The 21,358-nt window shown below is 34.2% G+C and overlaps 1 protein-coding gene across 12 annotated transcripts in view; it reads left to right on the forward strand.

The window, feature by feature from the left end:
* LOC123312276 (F-actin-monooxygenase Mical) overlaps positions 1-21,358 on the forward strand; it is a 112,287-nt gene that overhangs the window by 13,739 nt on the left and 77,190 nt on the right. For 9 of the 12 annotated variants that reach the window (XM_044896677.1, XM_044896628.1, XM_044896682.1 and 6 more), the window contains one exon: positions 8,657-8,716. The exons of 2 other annotated variants lie outside the window; for them this stretch is intronic. The gene's annotated coding sequence lies outside the window, so the exon portion shown is untranslated. Of the gene's footprint in view, positions 1-8,656; positions 8,717-13,297; positions 13,454-21,358 lie in introns of those variants that run through there. One more of the 12 variants, XM_044896667.1, reaches the window with a different exon arrangement.

The raw sequence follows: 21,358 nt of genomic DNA on the forward strand, positions 1-21,358 counted from the left end.
TTTCATAAATTCATTTTCTCCTTCCTTTTCTAAGAAATTGAAATAATGATCTTTCAATTCAGTGAATTTTTTAGAATCAGTCTCTTTCAAAATCTTCCTCATCGCCCGTTTCATTTGTTTTTTTATTTCAGGATTCCTAATTTTCGATTTTCCTTGTAGATTCCAATTTTTTATTATGTGCCATGTGCATAGCAGTCTTCTTGGTTTCTGCTCGGAATACATTACTTTGACCCATGCATTATAGTACTTTGGGTCGTCATCACTCATAAAAAAATTACAATGTACTATTCCACCTAATCTCAACTTGAGAGCTGAAAAAAAATGTTCTTGGATCGTCTGATCCAATCTATTAGATGAAAGGAAAGCTACAGGAAAACCCATGTTATTTTCATCCTTCACCAATACTATTGTTAGGTAACAATTATTTCTATTTGTCCCATGAGTTCCGTCTACACATATAATATTTTTGAAATCTCTAATTTTTTTCTCCATTATGCCATTCATAAAACCTAATGCAAAATCCTCATCCCTCAATCCAGGGTAAGGTTCACCTACAATTATTCAAGACTATTTCCTACACCATGCAAAATTCTAAGCAATAATTCAAATTACATATTACATACAAGAATAGCTATATACATGCGAAACAACTTACCAATTTTTTTGAATAAAAATGCAAAATTTTTTCCCTGCTGATTCCATTATTAACTTTCAGAGCTGTTGCTACCATATCATCATCATGCCTTATTTTGTTTATATTATATTTTCTCACCAAATATGCTAAATCTGCTCTTGTTATAATATTGAATCTTTCCAATTCTCCATTTTGCACTGTATCCCTAGCATCTTTCATTATCCTCTCTTTTGGTATTCCAGCACACAACTTTTCGACCAGAAGGTTCTGTTGCAATTTTGAAAGTCTTTTTGTTCTAAGGTCATCATCATGTCCCACATGTGTTTCAACAAATGTTACTGAATACAAGCCTAAATAAAAAGAGATGACTCAAATTGATTCTGAAATGTTTCAGGAATATATTGATGTTACCATCTGTTGAAATTTTGACTATTATTCGTGAAGGACAAACTCCCTGAATATGTATACTACCTGCGATCTTTCTCTTTCGTTTCTCACAAACACTTTCGTATCCTGAAATCAAAGACTGTAGAATCTTCACAGACTTTGTGGAAATCGTTTTACCTATATGATTACTCCTGTTGCAATTGTAATATGCAGTTGTATCTCCTTTGGTTGTTTTACAAGTCCTAATAAAAGCGTAATCCACATATCTGTTCTCTTGTCCTCTCTATGCCTCAAAGTGTTCACTACTCCTAAAATGAAAAATACTTTCTTTCACGATTATATCATGAATTGATTTCAAATGATCCTCATAATTTTTGTAACTGGAGAACTTTTCTCTATTCTCAGCAGGACAAAGACAACACAATACATGTTGATTCTTGTCCTTTTGAATGTCCTCATTATGAATTTGCCGAAGGTGTCTCTTCTTTACAGAAATACTGCTGAACTCCTTTTGGCATATGCCATATGCCACAAATCAGGGGATTCATTCTGAAATAAATTTAGCATTTATTAAAGGTTTTATGATATATTATAATAAAAACTACTAAATATTGAATTACATTTCTAGAAACCCACTGCTATTAAATATGTACTTACATCACAGATTCCATCATTCACACTAAATCCGAGTAGCTCTCTATAGTTGATTGAAAATATTAAGACTAATAGCAATAAAAACTGCTTTTTCAGAACACTTGTTAAAAACTTGCAGAAGAATTTCCTCAAAAAATCACAGCAAGTGATTATCAAAATGAACGCTGGCTGGGCGCTGAGCGCGAAAATCGGGTTGACGTTCGGACAGAACCGACTAAAGATGATTTCACTCGAAAGCTCGTGCTTGTGATTGGTCCGCACGCAGTGTAAGTTAATGTATGCTCTAATAGGCCACCCAATGTAGACTTGTGGACACCCTGTATACAGGGTCCTGCAATAGTGCGTTAGGCTTCCATAGCTGCCAAACCAGACGTTTTAGAAATTTAGTTGAAGAGAATTCCCTTTGTACTTTCAATTCTGCATCTCAGGAAATTATTTTCTAGTACACAGGGTTTTCCCAAATAAAATTATTCCACAAATGAGTGATTTTTTAAATGGATATTTTTGCATGTTTTCAATGCTCTTCAATACCTCTACCATGATGCAAAATATTAGGGATATTTTTCCAACCGTACGGATCTTATTCAGAAAAATCTGCAAACTTTCGACGAAACAGTAGTCCGGTAGAAGCTCTTTACGGATTTCCAGAAGCGATAGAAACATGAATTTAATCAGGATTTCTTTTAATTTAAGAATTTACAATTTTACTCTTATACAGGGTGCCGTTATCAATGTCCAAATATGAAGAATTTCAAATTGTTTTTTCTCGATTTGTTAAATGTATTTTTTCCATGATGATATACACAGTATAAAACCTTACATTTTTCAGAACTAACTTAAGAATTATTTTCACTCCTGTGTCCAGCAGACACGAAAAATGACATTTCAACCAAAAATTTCAGGAATAATGAACATAATAACTTGTAATGAATCCCAGTCTTCTGAGGAAAATTGGAATTCATTTTAATGCATTTCTTTCGTTTTACATTTCCGTCTTTGAAAATATTTTAATTCTCGAATATTCCGTACGTTCATTCCGATAGGCAGAGTAAATGTAAAAAACCGTTTATCTGTGTTTCACTTTGTTTTTCTTACATGCCGTTGAAGATTTCGACGTTTTTCTGATGTTGATATGCGATAAACCGGAGCTGACGACGTTTTTCATTCTGGAATTTTCAGATTTTTACCGTGAGGGGGGATTTGCCTATAAAAGCAAATTTTCCCCCGCGACGGTCACTTACTTTTTAACTTTTGCTTGTTTACTTCAGTACTTCGACTTTTGATTTTTCGCTCTTTGATTTCAGTTTTAACGTGGTGACTTCTGCTTTAGATTCTGTTCTTTTACTTCAGCTAGTTTTCCGTATTTTCTGAGTTTCGCCGTTTAAGAAGTATTTTTGTGTTGCATCAGTGCTATTACGAATTGATTTTTAGTTTTTTTTCTTTCCTTTGATTTTTCGCGAGTGCCTGAAACAAAGGAGGTAGGTCCCCGTCTGTACCGTTCAGTTTCTTTGTTAGACCTACACCGTCACTTCTTTAACTTTGACACTGCTGTACTGTATCGTTTTCTGTCGTATTTTATCGTTCTTTACCCTGTTTCGCGAGTCTGACTTTTCCCTTCGCTATCAGTCATGGTGCGCAAGCCCTTGGGGTACTGAAGGGAAAGTCTCGTCAACCCCCCTGTCCGCGTTCCTCGTCATAAGTGTTGAATCCGAAATCTCTTCTTTTCTGTCAGTCATGGCGCGTTATAGCCCTTGGGGTAGAGAATAAAAGTCTCGAATAGATCCGCCCTGGTTGTGTTTTATTTCCGGAGAAATACAGCTGCATCCCGATACCGTGTAGCAGGTCCTTGGTATTCATTCCGTCAGTTCTGGTTGGCGCATTTTTATTGAACCTTTAATTTTTCACTGCACCCGGTATAAATTTCATAAAGTGCTCGTGACCGGATAGGATTTCCCGAATGTATGTTCGCTTATAGAATCACTCATATTTCATACCTACACATATCTCCCTTGTACATATAATTAGTTTCCGAAGTTGTGAATAAACTTTTACATAATTCGATTTTGACTTCTTCGTTATCGCTACCACCCTAGATAACAGCGAACTCTGTCTCCGACTAGCAGCTACTCTGGTAGGTTTGCTATTCTTCCTTAAAAGAATAGCTGGCGCTCGAGATTAGTTTTCTCCGAGTAACCACGTTACAAACTAACGGATATTTTGAATGAGTCACACAATCAAACCATCATTTTCAGGTTGAACTTCAAGGATTATGATTTTGGAAGGGTTTTCAAAGTTTTTCAAAAATTGGTCATTCAGTTTGGTTTCATTGTGTGACTCATTTAAAATATCCGTTAGTTATTATGTTCATTATTCCTTAAATTTCTGGTTGAAATGTCATTTTTCGTGTCTGCTGGACACAGGAGTGAAAATAATCCTAAGGTTACTTCGGAAAAAATTTAAGGTTTTGAACTGTGTACATCATCATGGAATAAAATACAGGGTGCTACCTTTGAAAAAATCGAGAAAAAACAATTTGAAATTCAATTTGGACATTGATAACGGACACCCTGTATAAGAGATGTTGATCATTTAGAACCGACGACTGGGCAAATTTTTAAGTTAAAAGAAATCCTGATCAAGGTACATAAAACATAAAACAACCTGTATCTATAAACGAATCTAGTTAGGATATATTTTGAACACTGACCCAGACTCCCCAAAATGTCCTGGATCTGCACTGAAATGCTGTACAAGTACAATCATTGAGAGACACCCTGTATAAGGAGTTATAAGTACTTGCCCTTTCAGGTAAGGAGGATGAAAATTCAGGAATTGAAGTCATGTTGTACGTTTTTCACTCTGACTTTGACGAAAGAATACTGCTGGGTATTCAGAAAAACAAGCCGAATAAATTTTACCAACATGAGTAGTAGGAATATAAATAAGGATATTTAGCAGGTTGAGAGGTGAATTACCATCTGATGACATCCTTAACGATCAGTAGCAACAAGTGAATTTCCTCAAAAACAAATTCGCGCGTCGGAGATTCCAGAAAAAAAGGTGAAAAACCTTGCGAACGCGAAACTAGGAAAAGAGTCCAATGATACAAAAATAGAATATACACATGAGACTATTATATTCGGGTATCATTGCTCAAGGGTCCTCACACACACTCAATTTTCCAATGTGTTCGTATTTTTTTTGGGGGGTTTCTCAAGTTCATATTTCGTCATATTTCATATTCATAAAATACGTTTTTGAAAGTTAGGTTTTGTTCTCACAGAAAGTAAAATGGTTCGAAATGAATTGTTTTCCCAAAAATCGTCTATACAAAATTTTTATAATGACGAAATTGGCCCTATATAAAATTTCTTCTGAAATATTTCATTTCGATGAGTTCTGCTGCCTGACATTGAAATAATTACCTTGGAATACGCCATTTAAAACCGAGAAAAAGTTCAAGAACTCTCCAATAAAATTGCTCTTTGTTATTCACAAAAATTGTTCGAACCTATCCTTATAACGTCCAGTTTCATAATCAAATTTAAAGTCACTTTTAACTTAAAGCTTCCTTTATTGTCATTTTAACAGCCGGTTTCATAATCAAACCTAAAGTACCTTTAATTTCAAAGCTTCCTTTAACCCTACTAAAAAATGACAGTAAAGGAAGCTTCAGTAACCTTATACCTAACCTTATCACACTGTAACTACCCACTATCGAACTGCGTCAAATTTCTGAGAGCATATTTTACTCAATTTCACTGAAATAATTTCAGTGAAATTGAGTAAAATATGCTTTGCACTAAGATCAATAACCCAATATGAATGAACACACCATAAGAACATTATATTTCGGAAACTTTGAATCCATCTACAAAAATGGAATTACCTGGGAAACAAACGAAAACTTGGAGAAAATATTCATAATTGAGAAGAGAGAAATTCGAATAATTTACAAAATACAAATAATTTAGGGAATCATGTAGAGAAACTTTTAGATTTAGAGGAATTTCCACTGTTTATGCCTTATGTTCTTACATACAAATAGGAGAAGTTTCATATCTGAAAATGTAAATAGTTACAACACAAGCAATTTAAATGTAATGTTTCCCACTCATAGATTAACATTACCTAACTAAAAAGAGCACTGCCTATAATATGAGTATCAGAGCTTTCAATAAATTACCAAATATCATGAAACGTATAACACATTATAAATCGTTCAGAAATAAAGTTGAAAATCTACTGATTGCATTGGAACCATACAACCTCAGAGACTATTTTGAAGCTAAAGTGAACTAAAATTTTGAGACGTCATTTCCTTTAAGTTTGAGATTATTGTAACTCTTTAGGTAATTAGAATTTATCTGAAATAAAGAAATATCTTATCTTATCTAAATAACACAAAGGGTGTTCCTTTTAAAATACTATATGTTTGCTTCATAACTAAAAAATGAAAAATGTTGGAAAACTAACTACTTAAAGCCAACAATTATAGGAATAAATATAATAATATAATTAAACATCAAAATTTAGTATTTTGCTATATTTTGTTAAATATGCATTTACGAGGGAAATATTTTTTGGCTATTATTATAATAAAAATCAAATGGCTTAGGCCAGTCGCAGACATGTACTTTGTTGTTGCAAATGTTTAGTTACACTGAATTACTTCGCATTGTCATGCAATTGTTTTCAGGCTTACTACTATTATATATAAGTCGTATTCGGGTTCGGCTTTCTGACAGTCCGAGAATTGTTCTAGGACTGCGCAAAACTCTTGCTCCCTAGTATTAAATCCTCTGCGCAGTTCTAGAACCATCCTCGGACCGTCCAAAAGCCGAACCCGAATACAGCTATAATGTGAATGTCCTTGGATTTTTGTTTGTTTGTCTTTGACTCCAAAACCAGACGTCCGATTGTGATGGGAATTTCACTATACTGTAGTGAATTTATTCGATTAGGTTTTCGTGTCAAAATCATTCCGATATAATGAAGAGATACCGAAAAATATTCATCATGAATGAAGCCGTTGATTTCAGGCTCTTATGGCCGACTCTGAGTAAACTATAAGAGATAGAAGAAAATAATAAAGTACAATTTCGTAGAGCTCGAAAAGTTCTACGAAAAAGTCCGCGATGGCATATATCTAGCTTTCAAGGATAACCAATCCGAACATTTTCAGTTAAATCCAAAATAATGATCCATTTGCAGGGGAGTTTTGACTGACACGGAATTGATAAGTATAAAAATGAATGTGAATCTTATCTGCGACATTTATTCCTGGTAAAAGTGCTCATTACAACATTATATTCTAACGTATATTTGGGGAGATATGATAGGTTGAAGAAACACTAATTTAGACAAGAAATGAAATCTTCCCGGGAGCACAGTGTCACGTGATGATATTTGATAACATCGATTTGGACTAGTATCTCGATAACGTCGTAGGCCTTAGCTAAATCTAGGCAATAGAGAATTTTACAATTTATTTTCAGGAAGGTTGCTCGGATCTCTCGATAATTTAAGTTGGTATTCAATTTTATTCGTCGTGAGGGTTTTTATTACATGCTTATTAATTTTTAATGTTATTGTTGCTGATTATCGACAATTAGCTGACCAGCCAGACGTCCTGCCTTAATTAGAGGATATTCAGTAACTGGAAGTAAAATGAGAGATGAAAAAAATCTCACCAATAAAATTCAAAAGAATATATAAATATACAAATTTTTTCACAATGGTCATCGCAATCTTCTTCATGTTTGAACCCTCCAACAATCGTCTTGAAAATGGGGTGAAATAGGGTAACAATAGTAGCACTTTGGCCCAATTTTCTAAACTCTTTTCACCCCAAATCCAACAAGTGACCTGATGCAAATAATCAGATTCGGATGTACTGAATCCTTCATTGTCCAGCCATAAGTTTATGTTTTTTGGGAATGGCGAAGAAAAGGTTTACCTAAACTTTAGAAACTATTATGCCCGATGGAATAAAATCATTTGGGAACGAATTAAAAATAAACGTGGGTTGAAAGAACTAATGACAACTGTATGACATCTATAACGGTGCCCTTAGATCAAGCTTATCATTTATTTTCATGGAGTGAACAATGTTCTTTAACGCTGTCAGAACGTGCATTAATTTGTTGCATTCAAACACGTTTTGTTTTGTTTTTCTGTAGCCGGAGACACCTTCCATAGTTCCGTACTTGTATAATTTTATGAAATCTTGTTGAAATCCTCGGGGTTGCAGCTCAGCCATCTTGAATATTTTATATAGATAATTTTGGGTGAAATGACTTAATTTGATGACTTCTACCTTCTGTCAAAAAAAGCCTCACCTTTGAAAACACACTATTTACAAGCGTTTTATAATGAAATATTTCGCGAGCGAAGCGGATTCAAGCTAGTATCCATATAAACGCATAGTACTAATTTCTGCGAGTAAACAGTTGCATTACTAAGAATAGCATGTCCAAAGAGCGAGCCCAAAGTTTTACCCTGGGAAACGGGGTAACAAATATTGGAGATTGAATTAAAAATTGCACATCGGCGGCTTAACCGTAAATTCTAAAGCTAAACGTGAATGACTTTTTCCCATATTCAACTTTCCTAATTCTCAGTTGTTAATTTAACACTCAGTTTCGTTGAGGTTATAAATACATCACAAACCGCATTTGATCCTTCAGTGTGCCGTGTCCCTTAGCTTCTAACTTCATGACGTTGTGCCATTTCAGTGTGAATGTTGGTGGTGTTCTCAGAAACTATTAATAACTCAAATATATATATATATATATGTATACGATTTCGTATCGTTCTGTAACTCAAGTCCGCGTAAAAGTGCGCCTTTTTTTCACGGTGTCAGTTTTGAGAGAAAGTCGCAGGTTTTATCAGCTGATTCTTCCTCGGCCGATGAGTGACGTTCGGCCTCTGTTAATTAGCTAATTGTTTAGAATTCAAAACGATGGTTTCTATTTACAGGCCGACCAGACTGGCTGTGTGATTTCCAGTATGTGACCCGCATAAGTTGCATTTCTTTCGGTAAGTTTTTACTCATTCCCATTTGATTTAACTCGGACCGTGCATGTGTGACACACTTGCTCGAGATCGTGTAGAGTGTAGACCCTACTGCGGTGTTTTCTTGGGGATTGTTATGTTTGGAGAGTCAACATTGATCTATGTTTTTTGTGTGAGGTATCAGTTTTGATAATATCAGATTCCGGTTAAGTGACGTTGGAAGTTTGTTCATTTTCTCATTGATATTTTCATTGGAAATTTCGTTTAACGAAAACACAGGGTTAATCAATTCAATACTTTGAACTTGCCTAGTTATGGGTATACAAGTTGTTGAAGTAGGAAAGTGAGGCGTTCTGCTCAGAATATTAAGTAATTCCTAGAATTGAAAAAACGTCCATTTATTCTGCTAATACTAAGCTGGATGGTAGAACCAAATTCGATGCTTACTGAAAGTATGTCTAGAATGATAAGAGTTGGAAAAAAAACCTTCGAGGTCTCTCTCCCTTTTTTTTTTTTCAAATAATAAGATCAGAAAGCAGATCATAGTTATTTTGATTTGTTTTGGACTTGTTTTTAAAAAATAACTATTTCAAATAGTATTGTTCTTCATCTTTTGTTTTCTGTTTGAGATATTGTTTTGTATATTGTTATTTTTATGACTTATACAGGGTGATTCATCGTGATGGTCTATAAGAAGTTCAGGGAAAACTAATAACAATTTTGCGCTGAAAATTTGCAAGTAAGGCTTTTCAACAGTGATGTTTCCCCCTTGAAATATTTTCAGGCCAATGCAACTTCCGGTAGTAGGAACAGCTACTTTCTTATTTCAAATGGCACACCCCTTATATCTTTGCCTTGAGAGAAAAACAGGAAGTCACACTTTTTTTGAATATTTCTGCTGACGACTTTTTACCAAGAATTTTTTACCATTTTTAATTCTGCCATGATGTAGTATTATAACCCCTTTTTGTTTGGACCGAAAATTTACAGAATGTTTATTAGAAAATCATAAAACTGGATAAATCGAATTCATCAAAACTCAATATTTTCATATTATAATCTACATTATCTTAATATTTGAGTCGATTCTCTACGTAAAGAAGAGGAGGGGTTACTTAAATAAACTCTAACCTTAAATGAAATCTTTCAGAGTTAACAAGGAAAATCTTGAAATAACGAAAACCACAGAAGGAAACTAAAATTCGATGCTTCGATTCATAATTTTGACATTTCATGAATTACCTAATAAATTGTTTTGGGAATGTTTAGAATCCATACACAATTCATGAAATGTCAAAATTGTTTATGGAAACATGAATTTAAAGTTAAGATAAATATATGGTTTCTCTTATTTCAAGTTTTTCCTTCATAACTCTGAAAGTTTTCATTATTTACCCCTTATTTACGTTAGGAGTATCACATAAAACATAAAAATCACTGAAAAAGTGATATCTCGGACAAAGATATTGCGAAATACCTATTTTAAACAGTAATTTTTCAGAAGCGCCCTGTAACTCAAGAACCAATCAAGATATCTTAAGTCTTATAGATACCAAGATGCTCTCAGTGAACATCGAATTTACCTGTACAGGTTGGCAAAATTGGCGATACCTGAACTAAAACTTCTTCAACCCAACGAGATAGAGGAAAATGCATTGCACATTACTGTCGTCATTTTTCGAGAAAATAATAATGTCATCAACTGCACTCCTCTATCTTCTTTTGTCTTTTGGGCTATAGGCCAAAATTAAAATTTCCAGTGGCATACTATGATTTTTTCCAACAGGTTTATTTGCTGAGTTAAAAAGTTGTAGTTCAGGTATCACAAATTTCCCTGTACAGTGTCAGGGTGGGCAATTTCGATGTTTTAGCACTACAGCTTTTAAACCAGTGGAGATAGATGAAATCTGATACCCCATTCTCGGCCTCTTTTTCTGAGAAACTAATAAGTGTAGTAGTCATTTTTGGCCACCTTCTTTTGTTTTCGAGTTATGAGCGAAAATTGGAAAAATGGCGATTTCGAAATAAATTTATATCTCCGCTAATACTGATGATAGAGCTCTGAAATTGAAACATTATACAGGCACTTTTTTAAGTAGAATCCAGTGGCGTGCTTGCTTTTTCAGCAGGATGTTTAATTACGGAGCTATGACCCAAAGTTATGTTTTTTTAAATGGAAACACTAGATTTCTGTGCAATTTTTTGAATGCTCAATTTTTACTGATTTCAAAAATATATGACATCATATTATGGTTTGTATTAATATAAATAATAAAAAATGGTCAAAAACCTTTTTTCTCAATATTTCTATGGTTTCAACTTTTGATGAGAATAGAAAAATGTAGCATCTTATCATTACCACAGTCTCCTTCTATTAGTCCTTTCATTTCTATGCTTCTTACTCAATTTCTCCAAGATTCAAATTTTGTGAAAATTGGTAAAAAGTATAGAAAGAATGACATTGCCGGAAGGAGACTGATTGTTATAGGAAGTTCTATTTTTCTGTTCTCGTCAAAAGTTGAAACCATAAAAATATTGAGAAAAAAGGTTTTTGACCATTTTCTATTGTTTATATTGATACAAATTATATGATGTTATATATTTTTGAAATCAGTAAGAATTAAGCTTTCAGAAAATCGCACAGAAATCTGGTGTTCCCATTTAAAAAAAACATAACTTTGGGTCATAACTTCGTAATTAAAAATCCTGCTAAAAAGGCAAGCACGCCACTGGATTCTACTTAAAAAAGTGCCTGTATAATGTTTCAATTCCAGAACTCTATCATCAGTATAAGCGGAGATATAAATTTATTTGGAAATCGCCATTTATCCAATTTTCGCTTATAACTCGAAAACAAAAGAAGGTGGACAAAAATGACTACTACTCTTGTTTGTTGCTCAGAAAAAGAGACCGAGAATGGGGTATCAGATTATGTCTATCTCCACTGGTTTAAAAGCTGTAGTGCTAAAACATCGAAATTTGCCCACCCTGTACATGGGAGTTTTGTCAATTCTCGAAATTGTTAAAAAATTTTGAGACGAAAGTTCTAGTTTCACTCAATCTCGAAAACTAGTCATACGATTTCTTTGTACCCATGTACAGGGAGGGCAGAATTCGCTGGAATTGACAACTCTGTAACCGTAAGAACTAAGGAAAAATGGATGGCACGTGTTCGACCTCGCTTTTCAAAAGATGGATAGTGGCCTAGCTGCATCTAGCTTCTTTTGTTTTCAAGTTATAAGTGAAAATCCATTTTTCGGCACTCTGAATTGGAGCCTCTTATTTCGTAAAACTTCAGTTATATCGAAAAACAGATGTAACATCCTAGTGTCACATATTTACGAGCATATTTAGCTTGTTATTCTGAAGGTTATTTTGTTTTTCTGGGGGTGGGTGGCACAGCTCATTGTGAAAACTTAAAATGGCTATATCCATTTGAATCCAGGTTCACGAAATTTCCTGAATGTGATGCATTAAATATTGGAAAATTTTTCGTGTTTTCAAATATCTGGAATAGAAGTGATCTTCCAAGTCTCTCCCACACACCTGACACAACATAGAAGCATAAAGTTCTATACGCATTATCGTATTATCAATGAAAATGACTAGCCAACTTGACCGAACTAGTTTTTATTTTATTGGAAGAACAATTAAAGGCACGTCGTATATTAAATATTCTGAGAAAAATATGGAAGTAGGATATGTACTATACAAGAATCATAGGGTTTATATTTCAAAAAATGAATGTCACTATTATATCACTGAAGTATCGGACTGAAAAAATCTTTGATTACCTTTATTACCATTGCAGTCTACATGAAAATGTGTCTGTAGAATGTAACATTTAACAATTGTTTTTCGATATCACTGAAACTTTACGAAATAGAGGCACCAATTCAAATAGCCAAAAAATGAGTTTTCACTTATAACTTGAAAAGAAAAGAAGATAGAAGGATGCGGTTTTGTCCATTATCCATCTTTTGAAAATCGAGGTCGGAAACTTGCCATCCACTTTTCCCCAGCTCTTACGGTTAGAGAGCTGCATTGAATACCATCGAAATTTGTCCAGCATGTACAGTTATCGAGGAGGTTAAAATCCACCACATGCCAAAAATTTAACGGGGTCCTTCGCAGTATTTTGCTTTACGTTTTTTCCACTAATGAGCCGACAATTGGTTGTTGTGATATCTCAGAAAACCCTATCAAAACAATCCTGTTTCCCCAAGAGGATTGTTTATTTGAAAAGTCCATTCATTCGATCCTTGGCGGCCGGTCGAACGAAAGTAAATATCGGAAAAATTCATAAATAAAAGATGCACATCGTACATGAACCCGGTTAAAAATAAAAATTCGTTGAACTTTGGCGTTTTGTCATGGGAGAAAACTTAATCTACCCGCTTGACCTCCCGACTCGTCGATGATTCATCGCATCTCCGACGGTTTCTAACCAATTTCCTCGATTCCCGTCTGACGCCAAGAAAATTTTCCCGTTCGTTTCGAATTCTGGGGCTTCTTTCCGACGCGCGAATGAATCAGATTTTATTTGTGCCTCTTATGCAGTAATGATGATAACGAGGTTTTTTTTAAAGCTACCGTCTTCGTATTTAACAACAGTTTCGTCAGTTCGTCCGTACTATTCGAGAGAGTGCAAAATACTTTAAACGAGCTGTGAATCGTCGTGCATTGTGATTAATTAAATTAAATTAATTGGATAATAGCTGTTGTTGCTTTCATTGTTCGGTACTGGAGTTTTGTTAAAAGGTAATCTCGTGAGCGTGTTGTTTTGTTGCTTTCTTGGAGAAAGGAAATGCATATTTCCTTTCTGGTCGCTTTCTTCTGCGGTTACTATCGATTTGTGAATGGATTTGAAAACTCGTGTTTTATCATTGGCGTTTCACGTGTTTCTGATTTATTTTGTTTCTCATCTTGAATCTTGGACCTTTGCAAATGAGTAAAATAAAAATTATAGACCTTCCATGAAATCATGTATAGGATAAGCAAAATTGTGTAGGGTATCCCAAATTGCTTAATTTTGGCCGTTTCTGGTACTTCCAGACTAGATAGGTGAAAACGTTGAGAGGAGACCTCGATTTTGAAAAGTCCATTAGTGGAAACCGTTTCACGATATCTTCATTTGTCTTGAAGATATAACCAAATTTTGATATTTTGTCGATTTCGAAAATGTGCCATACTTCTTTATTTTCGAAAATATCTTGAAACGATAAAACTGGAAATACGACACTTTTTATTTTATGTTCATCTTTTGTACTACAGGTTAGAAAGAAAACAACTTCGTATTTGTAAATACGAATGCATTCTTTTTTTGATCTCATGTCATACAAAAAATAGCTTTTCAAAAATATATATACAGGGTGTTTCATTGGTAAATGAAAATACGGCAACCTGAGCTATAGCTACCCTAGGCGAGTCCAAAAAACCCATATTAGATAGGTCTAATGAATTCAATAACCGAGATACAGGGTGCTTTATGTATTCACCTAAAATTTCAATTTCTCATAACTTTTGAACCAACCTGTATGATCGGTTGATATTTGGAATATATGACTCACTTACACAGGTCTGAGAACGATTTGTAACATTGTAACCAAAATAAGCAAAGAAAACATTTCTCACTTCGCTTTCCCTGGAGTTTCCTTTGAGCAAAATACGTGCGGGACAATGAAATCTACTGAATTTCATTGAAAATTTTCCGCTCTTTTCAAATATCTCCATCAAATTCAAAAATTTTGATATACAGGGTGTTGAATCCTACCTTAGAAGATGTCCCATATTTTTCAATTACAGACCTGGAATTATTTGGAAATTTTAATGTGAATCTACCGACCTGTGCAAGTGAATCATATATTTCAAATATCAACCGACTATACCGGTTGGTTCAAAAGTTATCAGAAATTCAAATTTTAGGTGAATACATGAAGCACCCTGTGTCTCGGTTATGGAATTGACTAGACCTATCATATATGGGTTTTTTGGACTCGCGTAGGGTAGCTCTAGCTCAGGTTACTGTATGTTCATTTACTAATGAAACACCCTGTATACAGGACGTTTTCAAAGGTGAGCCTTTTTTTTTGACATAAGGTAGAACTCATTAAAATAAGTCGTTTAACGAAAAATTGTCTATATAAAATATCCAAGATGGTGGAGATACAACCCGTAGAAGTTCGACAAAATTTCATTGAATTTCAAGTACGGGACTGTGGAAGGTGACTCCGGCATCGCAAAAACGAAACAAAACATAAACATATGGCTGGACAATGAATGGTTCAGTACCAAGTTCATCGGATTAGATGTATCAGGTCACTTTTGAGAGAATCATAATTGTTGTGTCGTGCAATTTAGGGTGAAAAAAATGTTGAAAATCGACGCAGTTTTTTGAAAGCGCTTTTGTTAGTTAGTTAGTTAGTGCTATGATGTTTCCCCATTTCATCCCATTTTTACAACGATTGTTGGAATGTTCGAACAAGAAGATTGTGATGCCCATTGTGAAAAAATTCGTGAATAATGCAGGCGAATTTCATTGGTGAGAGTATTATTTTATTTTTTACACTTGTGTCCTAAGTCTCCTCTGACAGTTGGTATCGAAATGAGCCATTTCATAAAATCGTTCAAGTTACTTAAAAATAATGACAACAATTCGGCAATCCTAAGTTTCCATTTTCATTACCACGTAAATATCGAACGAGCCAATATCAGGAGATAAGTTTTTTCCCACTACTTTGCGATAATTCAGCTAACAAACGATCTAGGGTCGTATTAGGATCTATTTCAGTAATCATTTTCAATTTTGTTTTCAAGTTTATCATTTTGAAAGTTTTGTATAGGTGATTTTTGGTGAAACGCTTCATTTTGATCAGTTCTACCTTCTGTTGAAAAAAAAGGCTCGCCTTCAAATAAACCCTGTATATGTCGATGCATCACATACATTTTCAAGTCCAAATCAGCATAAAAGTGAAATAGTCACCAACTGCTGAGTCTAACATACATTATTCCGAGCATTATTTTATGAATAAAGTGGATATAGAATGCTTCAAAACATTGTAATAGTAAAGGTCATACAATGAGATGAATTTTTATAATTTTTTTGCTCTAGATTCTTTCCAAAAAGAAGCATTGCCATAGAAAAAGGCAATCAGTGGATGGGAACGCTTGGTCCTATTGCCTGGCCAGCAAGATCACCAGACCTCAATCGTTTTGATTGATTAAAAAAAAATCTCTCAATATTTCAGTCATAAATAGGAGCAGAGAGACAGGAACGCCATCAGAGACATTTATCGCATTATCCTGTTGAATACAGTGAATTCTTCAGTTAACAAATGAAATGCTATGAACGGAAAGTTTTAATTTGTATCATAAAGATGGAGATTTATTGAGAGTGGACATTTTTATCGAAAATGGGAATTTCACTAAAATGGTGATCCTGCCTTGACTATTGAAGTAATATAATATATCGACATATATTTTTTAGAAGCTATTTTTTTGTGTAACATGAGATCAAAAAAAGATACCGTTCGTATTTACAATAAAAAAGTTTTTTTCACCCTTAGTACAATTTTGAATATTTCTGGTGAAAAAGTGCCTGCAGAAAGTTTTTATCGTTTTAAGAATTTTCGAAAATAAAGGAATTATGGCACATTTTCGAAATCGAAAAAATATATGTACCCCGCGAACTGAGTGTCAGAAGCTTTTTACTTTTTGTGATATTTTTTCTTGAAGGGTTGAAATTTGAAGTCTAGTGAATTGATGTACTAGACGAACGAAAGGTGTTAAAGATAGTTTCACAGTTTGGTTCCATTCTTTTTATTATCTTCTAGAATACCATTCTTGAAGTGTTGAGTATAGGAGCAGTGAAAGGTCTTGGAAACACTTTAAATATTTGGAACCATAATATATTTTAATCATACTGATGATATGTTTCGGTTGTTCCAGCCATTATCAAACCATGAATATGATTTTAGGATGCAAAATTGTCATGATATTCAGAAATTTTGTCTTTGTCATTACGTCGGAACATACGGACGGTATCATTGTAAATCCAAGATGACCGACGCTATAAAAAGATGAATTACATATTATTTATTCACCAGTCCCTCAATATGGATATCAAATGAAAGGACTCGAAGTAGAAAAAAAAATGCAAATACAATATGGCCACCAAAAAAATTGCGACATATTTCTTCACGACCCCCTGAAGATGTGTATGAAGCTTGAGGTCTTGGCTAGTAGAAATGAGTAGGTACACTAAAAAAATCCAATTTGGTCATCAACAAAATTGCGGATTATATATTTTCTCATAACCCCGTCAATATGAGTATCAAATTAAAGAAATCTTGTAATAATGAGGCAGTAAGTAATCACTAAATGAACTGAATAGAATTAGAAATTATTAACGAAAATAAAATAAGTGTAAAAAATTTAAGTTGACCCGTTTTATTGAAAATAAGGACAAAAATGATACCTGTGCGGACCTCAACTTTGTTTCTTCTTATGGCAATTTATATTTTCTATGAATTTTTCCGTTTTCACATCGAAAATAAAGGAAATTTTACAGTTGAATTTCTGTCGCAATTTTCGATGTAAAAACGAAATAACTCATGAAAAACATAGGCTTGCATAGGGAAAAACTAAGTTAAGGTCCGCCTAGGCAAAACTGAACATCCTATGTAACCGCAATTTTTCTCCGTTTGGCAATCTCGTACCACAAGTTTATTGAGAAAAAAAAATATTTTTTTTATCTCCGGTTGTTTCAGAACCCTGTATTGTTCTTGTTCGAAAAATGTTTTATCTCATAAAAATTCATTATCATTATTATCAATTTAATAACCGGATATTCGGTCATATTTGCTACTTATTAAGACAGTGATTAATTAATAGAAACGAGAATGTACTCGCGAACCATTGTTTATATATTCATTCCGACGTAAACAGAGAACAGAACAAAAGTCGTATAAATGTGTTGATTAATAATTTTTCAATTATTCCCACAATGAATCCTTTGATTACTTCACCATTCCAAAAACATTCATTTCAAAATATTGTACATTATTAAATTCGCGAAAAAACTCAATTGCATAATATGATAGAAAGCAATTTTATTTTCAGAACCCTGAAGATTTTTGATGATATTGGCTTGGTTTTTTTGAATTCGCCCATGTGTTCATTCGAACAAATTATTTGATGAAAATTCGCGTGTAAAATGCTGCCAAGATGCGAAACCCCATCTTCACTTATTTTTATTTTTTTATTTTATATTTATTTTATATTATACATATTTGTATTTTATCATTTATAACGAGCTCTCCCTCCTTAGGTGCGCCAATGCTTAGCAAGGAAAAAGGACGTGAAAATTTTTTTCTGAAAGAAATTGCCGCTCTAATTTCGTATCATGTTTAAGAGGGGTTTGTACCTCGGGACTTTCGCCATCTGTATTAGCCGTGTGGGAGGAGAGATTAACAGAATGTGGGGTGTTGTCAGAAAACTTGAACGATCAGTAGAAGTTGCGAATATTACAGTAGTTCCCACTTGCGTCGAAAAGATGGCAGCACTTAACGAACGTCTTTTTTCAATTTCAGTAGTTCTCAAATTATAGCCAATGGCGAGACTATTCGAGAAATTTTTTTATGTGGAATCTCATTGGAAAAATCGCTTCACCTCGGAAAGTGAGTGACATGAATGAACATTTGTCCTTCAATGAAAAAATCATTCTATTTTTCTCCGTTTGACGAAAAGAAATTTTTCTGGTTTTCGCAGATGCTGAACTGAGTGAATTGAATTATAATGAAAACTCCATATAAATTAGTGGTTTCTGACGTGAGGTAACTTAATGCTTTTTGAACTGACCACTGAAACGGTGTACACCCCTCGACCCCTCTTAAGGGGAAGTAGTACATACGATTCGGGATCAAGACACTCGACATTGGTTGCTTTACGGATGCTACCCAGAATACGGGAATGTGCCACATCTTTGAGCAATAGCCTGAATTACGAACTGAAACAGTTGAAAAATAGAAATTATCACGCGATAGGTAATAGAAGGAATATTGTTCAGTTATGCCTGAATTTAAGCGTAATTTTGGTATATATCACAATGAAAATATTTACGATATATGAAGAATTGAACCGCCGATGTCACCCCGCCGCTATTTTTATCGAAATATGTTGAAAAACCATCAAAAATGATTGTGAAAACAAGTTTTATAGACACTAAAGTTCAACTTTTTTTCTCATAAAATACCAACTAAATTGGAAAAAAAGAGACGGGGTGACATCAAGACTTCAATTGATTTTGAATAGGGATGAGGGGTGTTGCGGTACCTCATGTTGAAGATCTTATCGAGTATGTACTATCTGATCCTGAAATTTGGCTTCAAAATTTCCATGGATAACGAACTGACAGGTAAAATAGTGGAAGAGTAGTTACTTTTATGATTAGATTACTAAATACCGGAATGGGAAATTCCATGCAGGAATATAAGTTTGGCTGAAAACGTACACGTACATCCCTCAAGATTGGTAATGTAATTTGGCTGGGTAGCGTAAATCTTGGATTTCTGGTGACCCCATAGAAAAAAGCCCAGTGGAGCTAGACCAGGTGGCCACTCAATATGTCCCCTTCTTCCAATCCAGGCGTGAGGAAAATTTTCATCTAAGAATTACTGACGCACATTTAGTTCCTGAACCAATCATATCTTTTATAAGGATGGAATTTATGTTGTTAGGAGATTCTCATTATTGTTGTGCGTGAAACACTAGATACATCGGACAATTTCCTAGTACTAAAGGTCGGATCCATTGCTACATGACCTAAGACAGCCACGTTCCTCGCTTCGTCTCTTTCATGCACCCACTTTTTGTTTTAGACTGAACCAGAAGTGTCGAATTTGGCAACCAGTTGTACAACGTAAGCAGCGGATACATTTTTTCCAGGATATAGGATAATAATATTATCATTTCCACCCTTTCTTTTACGGAATATATGGATTTAATTTTACTTCAAATTTACAATCCCTTTGACTCACTTGTAGCGTTCTTAAAAATTCACTGTAGACTAGGGTAAATCAAAAACATGGTCCGCCTACTTTTTTTGGACCAACGTAACTACTAAGTACCGAGCGATTTTGAGATATGACGTCATCGAATTTTTTTTAATGGCAATCCTAATTTTGACTACATATAATTTGCGTACCAAATATCAAATTCAAAGACTACCAGAATGTGGGGTGTTGCCAGAACACTTGAACAATAAAGAGTTACGAAAATTACAATAGTTTCCGTTTTCGTCGAAAAGGTGGCAGCATTTAACGAACGTCACCAGGATACGAATTGTAGCCAATGGCGAGACTTTTCAAGAATTTTTTTCAGGGGAAATTCATAGAAGAGATAATTTCATCTCGGAATGTCAATGACATGAATGAATATTTGTTATTCAATGAAAAACAGTTTTTATTTTTTTTTCGTTTGACGAATAAAAAATTTCTGACTTTCCGAGATGACGAACTGATTGAAATGAATTATAATGAAAACCCCATATAAATTAGTGGTTTTTGACGTAAGATATTCATCTTCTCGTTTTGAACGGACCACTAAAACTGTGTAGATCCCTCTTAAGAAGATATTCAACAAACATCAACTCATTCGAAAATGGAAAAACCTGATTGAACTTGATGAAATAACCCAGAAACTCAAAAAATGGAATGTCAAGAGGTATTAATCATTATTTTTCGTCAATTAAAAAGTTGAATAAAAACAAGCAAGGAGAGTAGCATCGTATCGATTGAAGATTATAGAGTATAAATTATCGATAACATCATACCTCGAATTTAGGACAAGCTGTATGAGATGTTCTTACATCAAAAAGAAGACAATGTAAAATATGTTGGATTTTTGGGATCTCCCTGTTTTATTGAAAAGAAACACGTTATCAGTTTTAAAACTTCTATTTCAATCTCTTACTAAAAGAACTCTAGTACTCAAGGGTAACAGCTGTGTGTCCCCACGTGCGTTAAGGGAAAAGAGAGATAGAAAATCTCGGAGAAAATTAAATAAGCTGGTGGCATCTACACACAACAGAAGATTATTTCTTCTTCTTCCCCTCCTCAAGTTCTCAGTAGTATACATTCATACTTCATTAGGAGTATTTGGATACCCGTTCAAGCATATTTACAATAACAACTGTCTTCGATTTACTGACTTCATTCCAAGTTAGTGACTTGCGTTGTATGTATTAGTATTGCAATACATCGTTCACTCTACCTTTACCGACTAAAGTGATTCCCAATTTTCCGGTGAGCATCACCTTCTCTCAGTTTAGGGACGGGATGAACCATCAGTATATTTCCGCTTCTTCCTCGAAAAACACCATTCTATTTTCGTAGATGACACCTGAAAAATATCGGGGTTTCCTGAATTTCGAAATAGTGTGTTTTGCACAATACTCGTCAAGCTATTTTTGTGGAATGAACGAATTCTTCATTATATTTGTTCTGGTTTAAATTAATACCAGCTTTAACCCGTATGCTTATACAGGGTTGGGCATGAGCCAGGAATAGAATTAATATTTTATCAAAAAAATAACTCAAGCATTAAAATGCCGTCAATTGATTTTCCATTGTCCTCATTTTCTGGTAATAAAATTTAGTGTTTTCTTCA

Source organism: Coccinella septempunctata, chromosome 1 (assembly GCF_907165205.1).
Source record: "Coccinella septempunctata chromosome 1, icCocSept1.1, whole genome shotgun sequence".
In the NCBI taxonomy this organism is placed as follows: domain Eukaryota; kingdom Metazoa; phylum Arthropoda; class Insecta; order Coleoptera; family Coccinellidae; genus Coccinella; species Coccinella septempunctata.